Below are 14,884 nucleotides of genomic sequence, written 5' to 3'. Positions count from 1 at the left end.
CAAGCTCCGGTCTCACTCCAGTGGTTGAACTTGACAAGGTTGCAGGGCAAGGCTCCAGACACAGGTTGCAAGGCTCTTGAACCAACATGGGTAACTTCACTTCCCTCAACACTGAATTAATTCCACAACTTATGGACTCACATCAAGAGAAGGTGGCAGTGCGACACAGTGCACAGCGGCCACTCCGGAACGAATATCTGTTATTTGTTAAGTAGGATGCCATGCACAATCCTGATTTGATGGAGACGGATGTGAGAAGCATGGAGGAACATCTGGTGAGACTTCTGAAATGCCTGTTTCGCTGCTGCTGCTACTGTGCAATCCAGAATCTACGGAGGGTAAGGCCCTGAATCCTCAGCTTTGTCTGTTGCTTGGCGGCCGGGGCCGGGGTCAAAGCGCTGGGCAGAGATAGTGCTTGGTGCTCAGTGTTGGAGGGCTGGTCGGAGGCTCGAAGTTTTCGGACAGATTCAGAGTCGGCTGTGGTCAGGTGCTTCCAGGGTGCTGCAGCGGTAAGCTTGCAGCGCTGGAGGTTCATGGCAGGGAGAGTTTTTCTTCCTTCTACCGTCTGCGTGAGATGATGGGGCTATCGGGACTTTGAGACTTTTTTTACTGTGCCCATGGTCTGCTGTTTATCAAATTACGGTACTGTTTTGCACTGTTGTAAGGATACGTTATAATTATGTGGTTTTTGTCAGTTTTAGAATTGGTCTGTCTTGTGTTTCTGTGATATCATACTGGAGGAACATTGTATCGTTTCTTAATGCATGCATTACTAAATGACAATAAACGAGGACTGAGTGTCCTCATAATCTAATCTAAGGACTCTACAATTCATGCTCTCAGTTCACTTACTTACTTACTTGGGCCCTTGGCTCCAAGTGGACCACAGGCCATGAATGTCCTCCCAACCCCATCATTCTCTGAAGATGCTGGTATGGTTGGAGTTCATCAAAGCTTCTGCAGTCCGTTGTATCCACCGAACAGGGGATTGGCCTATACAGCTTCACCAGTGCCCTGTTGGCCAACCTTATCTGTTTCCGCCTCTCAACACAGAAACATAGGGTTGGACTTTGAGAGGCATTTATTTACTTACTGTATTTATTATTATTAGTAGTAGTAGTAGCATTACTTTTTTTTTGTATTTGCACGGTTTGTCTCCTTTTAGCCTATTGATTGTTTGTCAGTTATTGTGTGTAGTCTTTCATCGATTCTACTGTATTTCTTTCTCCTACTGTGAATGCCTGATGCTGCCTTTTCGAGGTATCACACCTTGAGGATGTCCTGGGGATACTACGAAGGCAAGTGCCCATAATGGAGCTGACATTAATGCTGAAAAGTTTAGTAGACCCATCATACCAATCTCAATTTGAACTCAGTGGATGCTTTTTAATGCTGCTCAACTGGCAAATTTCGCGACATAAACCACTGATATTAAACCTGATTCTGAAATATAGAAAAAGAGGAACTGTTTCAAGATGTTGGCAGCTCATCGAAATTATTTCAATTGTTCAATTATTCAACAACTCTTTTCCCTCTCCAATTGACCTCACTCTTAAAAGACAGAAAACAAAACAGAATCCAAATCAGGTTTATTGTCAATGGTATATGTTGTGAAATTCGTTAACTTTGCAGCAGTACATGATAAGAGAGGGAAAAAGAAAACTGCGAATTACACTAAGTATATATTTAAATTAAGTTGGTATATAGTCAAATTAAATAGTGCAAAAAATAGGAACTAAAAAAATAGTGAGGTAATGTTCATGCGTTCAATGTCCATTCAAAAATCAGACAGCAGAGGGGAAGAAGGTGCTCCGGAATTGCTGAGCGTGTGCCTTCAGGCTTCTGTACCTCCGTCCTGATGGTAGCAATGGGAAGGGGGCCTGTCCTATGTGGTGGAGGTCGTTAATGATGGAGCCACCTTCCTGAGGCACTGCTCCTTGAAGAAGTCCTGAATACTGCAAAGGCTAGTATCCATGATGGAGCTAATTAATTTTACAACTCTCTGCAGCTTACTTCGATCCTGTGCAGACATTGATGCAGCCAGTTAGAATGCGCTCCACTGTACATCTGTAGAAATTTGTGAGTATTTTTGGTGACCTACCAAATCTCCTCAAACTCCTAATGAAATATAGTTGCTGTCGTGCTTCTTTACAGCTGCATTGATATGTTGGGTCCAGGGTATTGACACCTCTGAGGTGTTGACAACCGGGAACTTGAAATTGTTCTCAACCAATATTACTTATATTAAGTGGTAAATAATGAATGATTTGGAAGGTTGGCCCCAATGGTTGATCTCCAATACAATCTCTTAATGACCATTGCTGCTTTATTTTATTCATTTTAAGTTGTGAACATTACTGGCAAGGCCAGCATTCCTTGTTCATCTCTACTGTCCATTAGAAGATTGTGAAGAATTACCTTTATCTGCCACTGTAGACTATCTGCTGAAGGTGTTCCAATGGTGCTGTGAGGCAGTGACTTCGAGTTGATCATTGTAATATGATTTGTTGGTGTTAGAATGTGCGGTGACCACCAATGCCACACATCGCAGGATTCCCTCCATTAAAGACACCTTCATAAATCATGCTTGACTAATCTTCTGGAATTGTTTGAGAACGTAACTATGAAAATGGACATGGGAAAGCCAGTGGATGTAGTGTACCTGGACTTTCAGAAAGCCTTTGACAAGGTCCCACATAGGAGGTTAGTGTGCAAAATTAGAGCAAATGGTATTGGGGGTAGGGTACTGACATGGACAGAAAATTGGTTGGCAGACAGAAAACAAAGAGTAGGGATTAATGGGTCCTTTTCAGAATGGCAAGCAGTGACTAGTGGGGTACAGCAAGGCTCGGTGCTGGGACCGCAGCTATTTACAATATACATTAATGATTTAGATGAAGAGATTAACAGTAATATTAGCAAATTTGCAGATGACACAAAGCTGGGTGGCAGTATGAAATGTGAGGAGGATGATATGAGAATGCAGGGTAATTTGGACAGGTTGGGTGAGTGGGCAGATGCATGGCAGATGCAGTTTAACGTGGATAAATGTGAGGTTATCCACTTTGATGGCAAGAACAGGAAGGCAGATTACTATCTGAATGGTGTCAAGTTAGGAAAAGGGGAAGTACAATGAGACCTAGGTGTTCTTGTTCATCAGTCACTGAAAATAAACATGTAGGTACAGCAGGCAGTGAAGAAAGCTAATGACATGCTGGCCTTCACAACAAGGGGAATTGAGTATAGGAGCAAACATATAAGATTATTAAGGAATTGGACATGCTAGAGGTGGGAAACATGTTCCCGATGTTGGGGAGTCCAGAACCAGAGGCCACAGTTTAAGAATGAGTAAACAATTTAGACAGAGTTGAGGAAAAACTTTTTCACACAGAGGGTTGTGGTTCTGTGGAATGCTCTGCCTCAGAAGGCAGTGGAGGCCAATTCTCTGGATTCTTTCAAAAAAGAGATAGATAGAGCTCTTAAAGATAGTGGAGTGAAGGGATATGGGGAGAAGGCAGGAAAAGGGTACTGATTGTGGATGATCAGCCATGATCACAGTGAATGGTGTGCTGGCTCGAAGGGCTGAATGGCCTACTCCTGCACCTATTGTCTATTGAAGCCTCAAAAAGGCAGCATCCATCATTAAGGACCTCCACCTAGGACATGCCCTCTTCTCATTACTAACATCAGGAGGAGGTACAGGAGCCTGAAGACTCACACTCTTTTAGGAGCAGCTTCTTCCCCTCTGCCATCAGACTTCTGAACAGACAGCTAATCCGTGAACACTACCTCACTATTTTTGCTCTCTTACTGCATATTACATATACAGTGACTACTATGTACACCTGCTCATTAATGCAAATAATCTAATCAACCAATCATGTGACAGCAACTCAATGCATAAAATCATGCAGACTTAGTCAAGCGGTTTTGTTGTTGTTCAGACTAAACATCAAAATGGGGAAGAAATGTGATCTAAATGACTTTGACCATGGGATGATCGTTGATGTCAGACAGGGTGGTTTAAGTATCTCAGAAACTGCTGATCTCCTGGGATTTTCAGTACAATAAGAGAGGTCAGAGGAGAATGGCCAGACTGGTTCAAGCTGACAGGAAGGCAACAGAAACTCAAATAATTACGTGTTACAACAGTGGTATACTAAAGAGCATCTCTGAGCACACCACACATCGGACCTTGAGGTGGATGGGCTGCAGCAGCAGAAGACCACATTGCATTCTACCTGTGTACTGATTGTTACCTTTCACATTGCAAATTATAGGGTTTTTTCTGTATTGCACTGTACTGCTGCTACAAAACAACGAAGTTCACAACATTTGTCACTGATAATAGACCAAATTCTGTTTCTGATTCTGACTCTTGTGGGCTTCCTCGTGTGGGCACATGGTCAAGTGGTTAAGGCGTTCATCTAGTGATTTGAAGGTCGCTAATTCAAGCCTTGGCTGAGGCAGCGTGTGTATCCTTGACCAAGACACTTAACCACACATTGCCCTGTGAAGACACCAGTGCCAAGCTATATTGGCCCTAGTGCCCTTCCCTTGGACAACATTGGTGGCGTGGAGAGGTGAGACTTGCAGCATGGGCAACTGCCGGTCTTCCATACAACCTTGCCCAGGCCTGCGCCCTGGAAACTTTCCAAGGTGCAAATCCATGGTCTCATGAGACTAACAGATGCCTATTGATTGATTGATTGATTGATTGGGCTTCCTCCAGCACATCCTTTGGTATGTTAGTTGTTAGCACAAATGATGTATTTCACTGTCTGCTTCAATGTCCATTTGATAAATAATTCTGTATCTGAATCTGAATCACACTCTTGTACAGGTCAGAGTACAGGCACATGACAGAGAACGACCTCATCAAGCTGTCGTCATTCAACACCATGAGCCTCCAGAAGATCCTCAATATTTTCCATCCAAGAAAGATCTTCGACCACCTACGCCTTCAGTGTCACCAAGAGGACATGGCCACAATCATTATGAGGAAACTTTGGAGATAGATTAGGCATATGATGAGAAGAGAGGCCAACTCCATCAGCAAGACAACACTTCATTGGACCCCTGAAGGGCAGAGGAAACATGAGAGACCAAAGGCAACTTGGTACCATGGTCTGGTCCGTAAAGTCTGCATTCCGGTTTAAGGACCAGTCCATTGATCCTTATTCCAGGTTTTCTAGTTTTCCTTTGTTCTGTTGGGTGCTCTAATTAGGGCACATGATTCTCATCTGGGCAGATACATAAATACCTCTGGAGACCAGGAGTCCAAGCCACGTCCAAGAATCTTGTCCAGTCCAAGCCACATCCAAGAACCTCGTCCAGTCCGAGCCACGTCCAAGAACCTCATCCTGTCCAAGCATTCCATGTACTAGAACCTCATCCTGTCCAATGGTTCCACGTCTTGTTCTGTAGCCACATCCTGTCCTTGCCAAGATCCTAGTCATGAGTCCTAGCCTAGACCCGGGTTCCGGTTCCAAGTCCCAACCAAGTCCTAGGTTCTGGGTCCTTGTCCAGGCTCTGGTTCTGGAATTCTGTGTCACTAGTCCAGGTTCATTGTTCCTAGTTCCTAGTTCCACGTCCAAGTCCCATGTCTCTTGTCCAAGTCCTAGCCCAGGTCCTGAATCCTTGTCTTGTCTAGGCCCTGTGTCAATGTCCAGCATCATTTCTTCCCCTCTTCTCTTGCTTCCCTGTCACGCCTAGTCCTGTTCTGAGTACTTCAGTGTCTGTATCTTGCATTTGGGTCCACTCTGAGTGCACCCCCTTATGACACCTGGTGTTGTACCGTAGATGAAAAATAAGAACCCTGAACCACACCTGGGGCACAATAGAGAAGATGGGCAAGGACAGAAAGAGTTGGGGGGAATCTTCATTGCAGCCCTAAACACCAGCAGCATAACAGGCTGTTCATCAGCATCATGAATCCAAATAATTTGAAGAAAAGCAAGAAGTTTTGTAATCAGTTTTGAATAGTGAGATTCTATATTCTACTGTGTTAAAAACTTTACATGTGCAACCAGACTTGTTTAATAAAACTCTGGTATGGTAATTGCTAATATCTTAAGCAATTTAATTAAATTTGGTTTGTGTCATGTGGAGAAAAGAATGAGATTTTCCTTGCACTGGGATTCTGAGCAGTGCCAATGGTATTAAAACAGGGAAGATAGTCTTGCATTCAGTGTTGCCAGGAGTCCCCAGTAGCAGAAGGAATGTAATGATGTTTTATTCTTGTCAGTTTCTTGGATTAATTGACCAAATTGATTTTTGAACCATGGTCACAAGTCCTGTCAAGGGCTTTTGAACACTCTTACTGTCATCCGTGTTCTCTAGTCGAGCTGAGAGTTGTATTCACTTTAATAGGGCAAACTGTTTTGTCCTTGTACCTAATTCCTTATGAATCAATTTTCTCGAACATATTGATTGTATCAGGACTGCGCCGTAATAAACTTCTGCAACAGAGTGTCTTTTATTCCCATGAGTCAAAGAAGCTCTGCCAAATTATTACGGTGTTTTATTTTGTTTGTACCAGCCCCAAAGCTCAAGTGGTGAAGGGCGTGAGTACTTAACTGGGAGTGTTTCGTGAGATGTATACACACGAGAGCAGGATATTTCAATAGGACTAGTTCAACGTAGGATTTCATTAGTCCAAACACTGATGGCAAACTAAAGCGTCCTGCCGGCATGTACAGTTGCTGGAAATCGTTACAGGAGGACGCCGTTCCAGGCGGCCAGCTCCAAAGCAGGCTCAAGGGTTGCTGGCGGTGTGCCTCTGCGCTGCAAGAGCATGGAAATGTTTTCACAACAGTCATACCCTCATTCACTGTGTATTTGTCAAAGTAACTTCGAGTGGAACATTCTGAAATCGGGTGGCTATAACAAAAGGCATTAACGTCTCTAATTAACATCAATGAAACCCTTATTAACCGCACAGTTTAGGCAATTGAAGTAAGTCCAGCGACCGTTAGGATTCCATTCCATGTACTGAACTGAGCTGATTCCACCAAACGCGTCTCCCCCCCCCCCGCCCCCCGACACCACACACAGTCCTTGTGTACACTAGGAACAATCGTTGATTGATCGGCTGATCAATTAATCGATTCCGAATAAATGAAACTGATGTGAAATTGACGAGCAAATGCTTTCGATTAGAGGGCACGGCTAATGGACATCAGTGGTCGGTTTTATACCCGTGGTAGGGCTTTGGACAAATCAATTAGAAACGTATTTTAGTCGTCTGTGGCTAATTACTCCGGAGGACTGATTTATTTTTTAAAAATTGTGGCGGCGTGGATAAATTAGTGAAGTTTAAGTAAAGTGTGTAACTTGAGCAGGAAGAGGTCAGTGGATCTGTCAGCTCCTGTAAACAGGCCGAGGTGGGGATGGGGAGAGGGCGCGATTATACTTGAAAGGTTTGAAACAGCGTTGACAGACATCATTGTCTCGCCAACTCATCGCCACTCGGACGTTGCCGAATTGCCCGCTGTTCTGCGATGAGCCCGCTAGTTTGAAAATCAAATAGTACAACTGTCGATGCAGGAAATCTGAAATAAAACCGAAAATGCTGGAAGAACTTGACAGGTCAGGCAGCGTAAGCGGGAAAACGACAGGTCAGGTTGTCCTGGTTGGAAATCATGGTCCTTTCTACAATTGCTTATCTGGAGCTCTCTAAACAAAATCTTGTATAAACAAAGGCAAAGCCGAGTTTATTGCCATATGCACATGTACGCGTATGCACAGAAGCAATGAAAAACTTACTTACAGCAGCATCACGAGCACAGAGCATCAGATAAACGACATTCAGAAACAAAAACAAACATAAATTACACTTTTTAACAAAACACAACAAAAAAAGTTTATCTTAGTGCAAACTGGTCCAAGTGTCTGTAGGGTTTGCTAAAAGAAAACAGGACCTAAAACCTAAAACAAAGTTTGCTGATAAGAAAATTCGCCCATCTGCGTTAGTACAACTAGAAATTTTATTAACTTGAGTTGATAAGCCATTTTGACATTTCAAGCTTTTATCAGAAAGATCAGTTTCTTTTGAAATTGACACAATGATAGAAAACAAATAGCCTCCTCTCCAGTCTGTTGTGTTTCTTGTACTGATATAATTATTATTTTTGTGCCAATATTGTATCCCACCCTAAAGAGCATGAATCTCAGGCAGAAGGATTCAACTAAATCCATCTTCGTCTGTTTATAGCCTCAATTAAATTAAATGTTTATTGATGAAGTCTGAACGCCTACCGTTGAACAACGACTGCCGACGTGGGTCACTTTGCTAAACCTGGTCAAAGTGGTTGCGTAGCCTCAGTTGGAGAGGCTCAGACTTCACGTGTGACGCAGGGAGGGCGGGATTGAGACGCACTACCAAGCTGTTTATAAACCTTAGACCAGGCTGGGCAGTAACAGGACCCCTTGTTATTTTCTGTCTCCTTCACCCCCACCTGTGAGGAAATTTTCCGTTTGCTAAACGTCGAATTCCAAAACTGGCACAGAGGTGGGATTTTAAATCTCATGAAACAGTGTCGTCTGGTGTGATTTGGAAATTCAGCGCAGTGCTGAAGGGTATCAGTATTTCGGCTGTGATGTCAAACCGAGACTCCTTAGCTAGAAGTAAAACAAAATCTATGTACCTCTCTCAAAGTTTCCCCTAATGACAGGGTCCTCGTTTAACGTCTGAACAACAGAGCTAGATCAATAAATATATCGTTGTCATCTCATTACTGAACGTGGGAGCTTACTGTGTGCAATTTGGCTTCTGTGTTTTCTACGATATTGCAATGACTACACTTCAAAAAACAAAATCCACTAGTTGCAAATTTATTTCGGGGGCACTGAAAGGCTCTATAGGAATGTAAGTATTTTCATAAGGCAATAATGATGTGTCTTTCATTAGATTGTCACCGCCAATTCTTTATTGCCTTTTGGATTTGATTGTTGCTTTCGCTGTAAGCACGCGAAGTATACATTAGTTTTCAGCGTGCCTTCAGGGTTTGGCCGGGACAAGGGGTCGTCACTCTTCAAGCCAGAACCAACTTCAATTGCGCTGCACCTGCGCTGCTGTTTTGTATCAATCAGGAATGACAAGAGCAGGAAGGAGAAGTGCTCCCCTATGCCCTGGTGCGTGTCGAGTTACTGAACGTTGTTGCAAATTATTTCAGGCGGCAACTAATTTTCCTTGGAATTTACTTGGAGTGACCGAGATTAAGCTGCACGCATTTTGTGTGTGCTACAGCCTATTGCTGTTTCGAACCTCCATAATCTCATTTCAACTTCTTTTCGATAATCAGGTCTAGGGGATACACTGCAGCCTTTGAAACAAACAACAGACTATATTCAGTGGCTACTTTATGAGGAATGGAACACTATAGTCTTCTGCTCCGAAACGTCGACTGTACTCTTTTCCATAGATGCTGCCTAGTCTGCTGAGTTCCTCCAGCGTTCTGTGTGTGTTGCTTTTATTTGAATTATTATCGCCTTCCCGTCAGCTTCAACCAGTCTGGCCATTGTCCTCTGACCTCTCTTACTAACAAGGAGTTTCTCCCACAGAACCGCCGCTCGCTGGATACTTTCTTTGCTTGTTTTTCACACCATTCTCTGTAAACTCTAGAGACAGTTGTGTGTAAAGATCCCAGGAGATCAACGGTTTCTAAGGTACTCAAACAACCCCGTCTGGCACCAGTTATCGTTCTACAATCTAAGACAAAGTCACTTCAGTTATTTTTCTTCCCCTATTCAAATGTTTGAACTGAACCTCCAGGCCGTCTGCATGATTTTAGGTGTATTGAGTTGCTGCCACGTGGTTGGCTGATTAGATATTTGTATGAACGAGCAGGTGTACCTAATAAAGTGGCCGCTGAGTGTAGTCTCTGATGTGGGCGATGGTATCGCCGTTGACCCAACAATAAATAAAAGACTTGGGTTAAATGCAGATTGTAGCACCATTACAAAAGGAACCCATTAAGCCTGCTTTCCTACATTCAATTAGGTCAGTGCTAATCGGTAGTATATCAAACCCTTTTTTTTTTGGCATTGGTTCTATCGCATTCTCGGCTTCAAACCTTCAAATAGCCCAGCGGCCAGAGACTTCCAACCAGAGAAGTTCCCTCCTATTGGTTTGGCAAAATAAACGACTGTTTCCCTTTATCCCGAAAACTTGAGAAAATGTATATACTTCCTGGAATTCCTCTGTCGGCTTAAAAACTTTGGTAATATCTGGAAAAATTTATTCCTTTCAGTCGGAAACAAGCTCTGATTTAACAACTTGACGCGATTTAACCTTCTAAACTCTGCTGTCGTTCCAACGGATCTGTGCAATGTTGCGTAATGCACATAATAACGCTGGAGGTGAGGTAGCATCAATGGAGCGGACTGAACAGTCGACGTTTCGGGCCGGGGCCCTTCATTGGAACCGGAAAGGAAAGAGGGAAGATGCCAGAATAATAAGATGGGAGAGAGGCAGAGAAAGGAATACAAGATAGAATATGATCGGTGAAGCTAATGTTGCGTCTTTTCATGTCAAAGCAAGCAGGGAGCCGCTTCTGAAAGAGGATGCAGAATGAAGCAATGTCCAGGTTGGATGGTGTACAGGAGTCTCGCAGAGCTCATCCAGCAGAGGTTCTGAACTTCATTGAGATCTTTGTCCTGGTGCGTTGGTATCTGCAGCGTCACAATGGCGCTCACTCTACAACTTAAAGCACCCCATCTCTTTACATAGCACGTCAGTCAGACTGACAGCAGTCTGGGCCTTTAAGAACTGCAGGAGTTTGCTTATTTACATAAAAGGAGCGCGAAGTGGCAGGTACAAACACAAGCGATTCTGCAGATACTGGAAATGCAGAGTAAGGAACACGAAACGCTATAGGAACTCAGCAGGTCAGGCAGCATCTATGAAGGAGTCTTGATTAAGGGTCTCTGCCCGAAACGTCGCCTCTTTATTCCTCGCCATCGCTGCTGCCCGACCTGCTGAGATTCCCCCAAGATTGTGTATGTGTTAGGGAAAAAAATGACAGAATGAAAGACAGCGATCGACTCCTCTAACTCCCCATTCTCAGTCCTAAATATGTTTCTTTACGTCCCCCCCCCGTTTCAATTATAAATTTCTTATTGAGGTTTGGTATTGAAATTTTCTATTTGCCGAGATTATAACTCCCCCTGTTAAAAAGAAGAAATCTTCTCATCTTCCCTCCATTTCTTTTGCCAATTAGTTTCCCTGAAAATCTCATGTAAGTAATGAATATTTATTTAATTACAGAATCATAAAAGGGGCGATCAGATAAATGATTTACATTAAGTTGATATGGTCAATTACTCTAAATTTATCGTACTCTCTAACTCGCCAGTGACTTTATGGTTATGCTCTTCGAGTAAAATGTGGCACCCACAATAATTTGTCGACATAATGTTCAGGGGAAAAACGTATTAAGTGTTTATTGAAAGACCGTTAAAGTCTTTTCATACTCATACTTCTTAAGCGTTTAAATAACTCTGAGCTTTGGTTTTGGGTTTGCATAAGGTGTCAGTCGCATCTTCTCAATGGTATCAACTAATTTATGTAGCTCAATTCAAAGAACCAAGATTTCTTTCACACCGTCGATGGTATAATGATACCAGGTAATTAATAGTTTTAGATACTTCTTCAACTCAGTGTCGCCTACCAGCTTGGCTATTGTACTTGTTAGCAATATGTAGGTATAGAAAGATTGCTTTAGCACCCCCTTCATTACTGAAAATTATTATTCACGTTTTCCACAAGAAGGTGAAACCACTAGATTCGTTGAAGTTTCCTCCTGGCCTTTGCTCTGGTGTTTTATCGCTTTTCAGCAATGGAACAGGTATGCCTTGCTTAACCGCACAGAGTAATTTCATGCCCAGTTCAGATTGGATGATAGGCTTTCGCACGCAACAGCCCATCCGCAGATTAAGACCCTCGCCACTTCGCAGGAACAGCTTCAGAGCTCTCAGTCTCCCGACCCCTATACTCGCTGCCAGAACACACCCAGCAGAAGCTGCTTTTGCATTGCACCCGCCCAGCTTGTCGTCGATTTTTCCCTCGCCATTCTCTTTCGGAGTAACTTTCTCCCGATCTACCAACCAATTTCACTCTTTCATTGCAAAAGTGTCCTCAGTGTTACTTAGTCATTAATTAAAATATCGGCCTGAAACCAGAGAACATCCCTATGTTCTTCCCTCTTTTCCTTCTCGTCGTCAACGTTTAGATCTTTGTCTCCCTACAGATGCTGATCTGATCCACAGATAATTTCCGGTTATCAGGATCCCAGTGACATTATTATTTTGACCTTGCACCTAATTGGCTCTCTCGCTATCTGCAAACGATATATATCATAGATGTATACAAATAGTATAATCAACTGTTACTGAATTATGCATAGAGTGAAAACTATTAGCCAGGGAAGGATGCCCAAACACAGAGCTGAAACATGTTCATACACAGGAAGTGCGTACAATCCTTACAAAAGTACCATGTGAAATTTGACAAGCCTGTAATTGAATAATATAATTAGTCGGCAATGAATCCCTTCAGATAATTTATTGTAATTCAAGCATGGTCAGTCCTGGGATGCACGCAGACCGCCGTTCCCCCATGGAGGTGTTGAAATTGGGTTGCGGTAGTGTTTGGGGAAAGGGACTTGATCATGATGGCGTTTTAACATTGTGTCTGCCCATCGCTGGCACACAGTCTAACAGATGATAAATCTGGTTTGAAGTGCCTTTCAAAACTCCAGTTTAAACTTGAGGAGTTTAAAAGGATCACATTACCCGCGTGACCCTGCAATGTAAATGTATTTTGTCAGGTTCGAATCCCTTTTCAACACTTGAATGACAGTTCGCGGGTCGAGACAAGCCGAGTACAAGGGATTTCAATTCCTTCTTTTAGACAGGGTTTCCAGCGTAGAAAGAATTCAATACAGCGCCATGGACAACTGATCTGTGGTATCTTCACATTAAATCATTTGCAACATAACGTCCTGAATTCATTTACATTTGAATGTTAACGGTGTGAGAAACACGTTTTATTTGAGGTTTGTAAATAAAATATTCAGCTTAATGTATCTGTTTTTAAAGAAGATATTTGCAAATAAAAATGCAATTATTGATCAATATTGGCGGTTCCCACTTCAAATAAACAATAATATATTTCGTCTTTGCAATAATTCCGATTGCAGTTTGTATTTAATATAAAAAGTATTCGACAGGGAGAAGTGTGGCCACTGAGAAAATAGAGTTTTCAAACGGTAGAACGCTAGCGGTCCGAGGGAATGCGAAGAGCAGTCCTGCCGGTTTTAACTTGGGGCTGTCAGAGGCACAGTTCCTGGAGTCACGTGTCAGATAAACAAGTTGACTGACGGACCCTATACAGTCCTCGCCCCCGGGGCCAAGCAGTTTATCAATCAAAAAATAAATATAACTTTATAAAGCGATTGATCTGACCCTTTGCACGTTTTAAAACTCAGTGAAGAGCTTGCTGTTTGCATTCGGCTCCAATGTCGTGGCCCCTGGGTGTAATTGATATCCGTCACCCTCTCGCGCAGGCAGTGGACTGCTTGGACTTAGAATTGGCTTCAATATTACATCCAGATTTTTTTTAAAGTTATAATTGCAACATTGATATATATTTAGCACTGAAATTGACTTTTGAGCTGTTGTTGAAATAGTTATCGTGTAGAATATTTGGGCATGCACCTCTGCTATTGTGAAGCACCTGTTTCGCTTGCAAGTGCATGGCAGTCAATGAATTCTGCAGCCGTAGTACAGCAGAACAAACTCCCGGCTTCTGTTGGTTGAGGAGTAAATATTGCCCTTCTTTGAACTGCACCAGGATTTCTTCAAGCCTTTTATGTTGGGACCGGGCATGGGGTTTAAATGCTCATTCGACAGTATAGGACCCTCGCAGGATACAGCCTTGGAAGTGGGACCTGAATGCCGATTTGACTCAGGTGTGAGCAAAAGAACCGAGGCGTATAAAAGGATGCCGGTAATAATGTGATCCCGCGTTCCAGACCCACCGAAGGTAAACGCGAAGACGAACTGAGTTGAACCAGAATTCGTCTGGGCTCAATTGTATTTTAAAAAATAAAACTGAAGTAATTTTTTTTGTCTCTGCCAACGCTGGAGCTACCCGTGATCTAAAACCGCGAAAGCTTGCGTGTTTCACATTCATAATCGATCTTGTCCTCACCCTGACAACCCTGTCAATTAATTAGTTTCTGAAACCTCGCCTCATTGAAACCCAAGTGAAAAGTTTAATGCTGACACGCCCAAGCAGAAGTTGGAAATATGAAATATTTGCGCAGGGGCTTTTAAGGTGGTTTAAAAATATTTAAGTCTCTCAAATATGTGAAAAAACACACACACATTCGTGAACCCACCGACACCAAAATCGACCGAAGTCGAAGCTAGTCCACATTGCTTTGGTCCTGCCCCGTGAATGATATCGCTTCCTGTGGATTTAGCGCAGGGGAGCTAATCTGAAGCGGTTTCATTTGGGTTCACTCGGACTGAAATACATACGGCATTAAAACAATCATCCCTGTACAGTCGAGATTTTAAACCCATCAGAGATGCGTTTGTATTAATTAGCACGATTTCACCAATCATTTTTATTGTAATTTCCAGTTCCTGTCACCAATCTTTCATCTCATGAATTGGACTCATATGTAGAATGATTTTGTACACGTCAATGTACTCGTTTAAAATCGCGCTGATGTAAAGCGTTGTCCGAACTAATGAAGTGGTTATTGGAATAGTTTTCTGTTTTTTCCTGCAAAGTTATATTCTCTATAATCCACCTCGAACCGTACGACATTTAAAACTCCAAAAAGGCCACAATTACGGGCTTTCTCCGCTA

Source organism: Mobula birostris, chromosome 15 (genome assembly GCF_030028105.1).
Source record: "Mobula birostris isolate sMobBir1 chromosome 15, sMobBir1.hap1, whole genome shotgun sequence".
In the NCBI taxonomy this organism is placed as follows: domain Eukaryota; kingdom Metazoa; phylum Chordata; class Chondrichthyes; order Myliobatiformes; family Myliobatidae; genus Mobula; species Mobula birostris.
Note: the sequence above shows the minus strand (reverse complement) of the source record.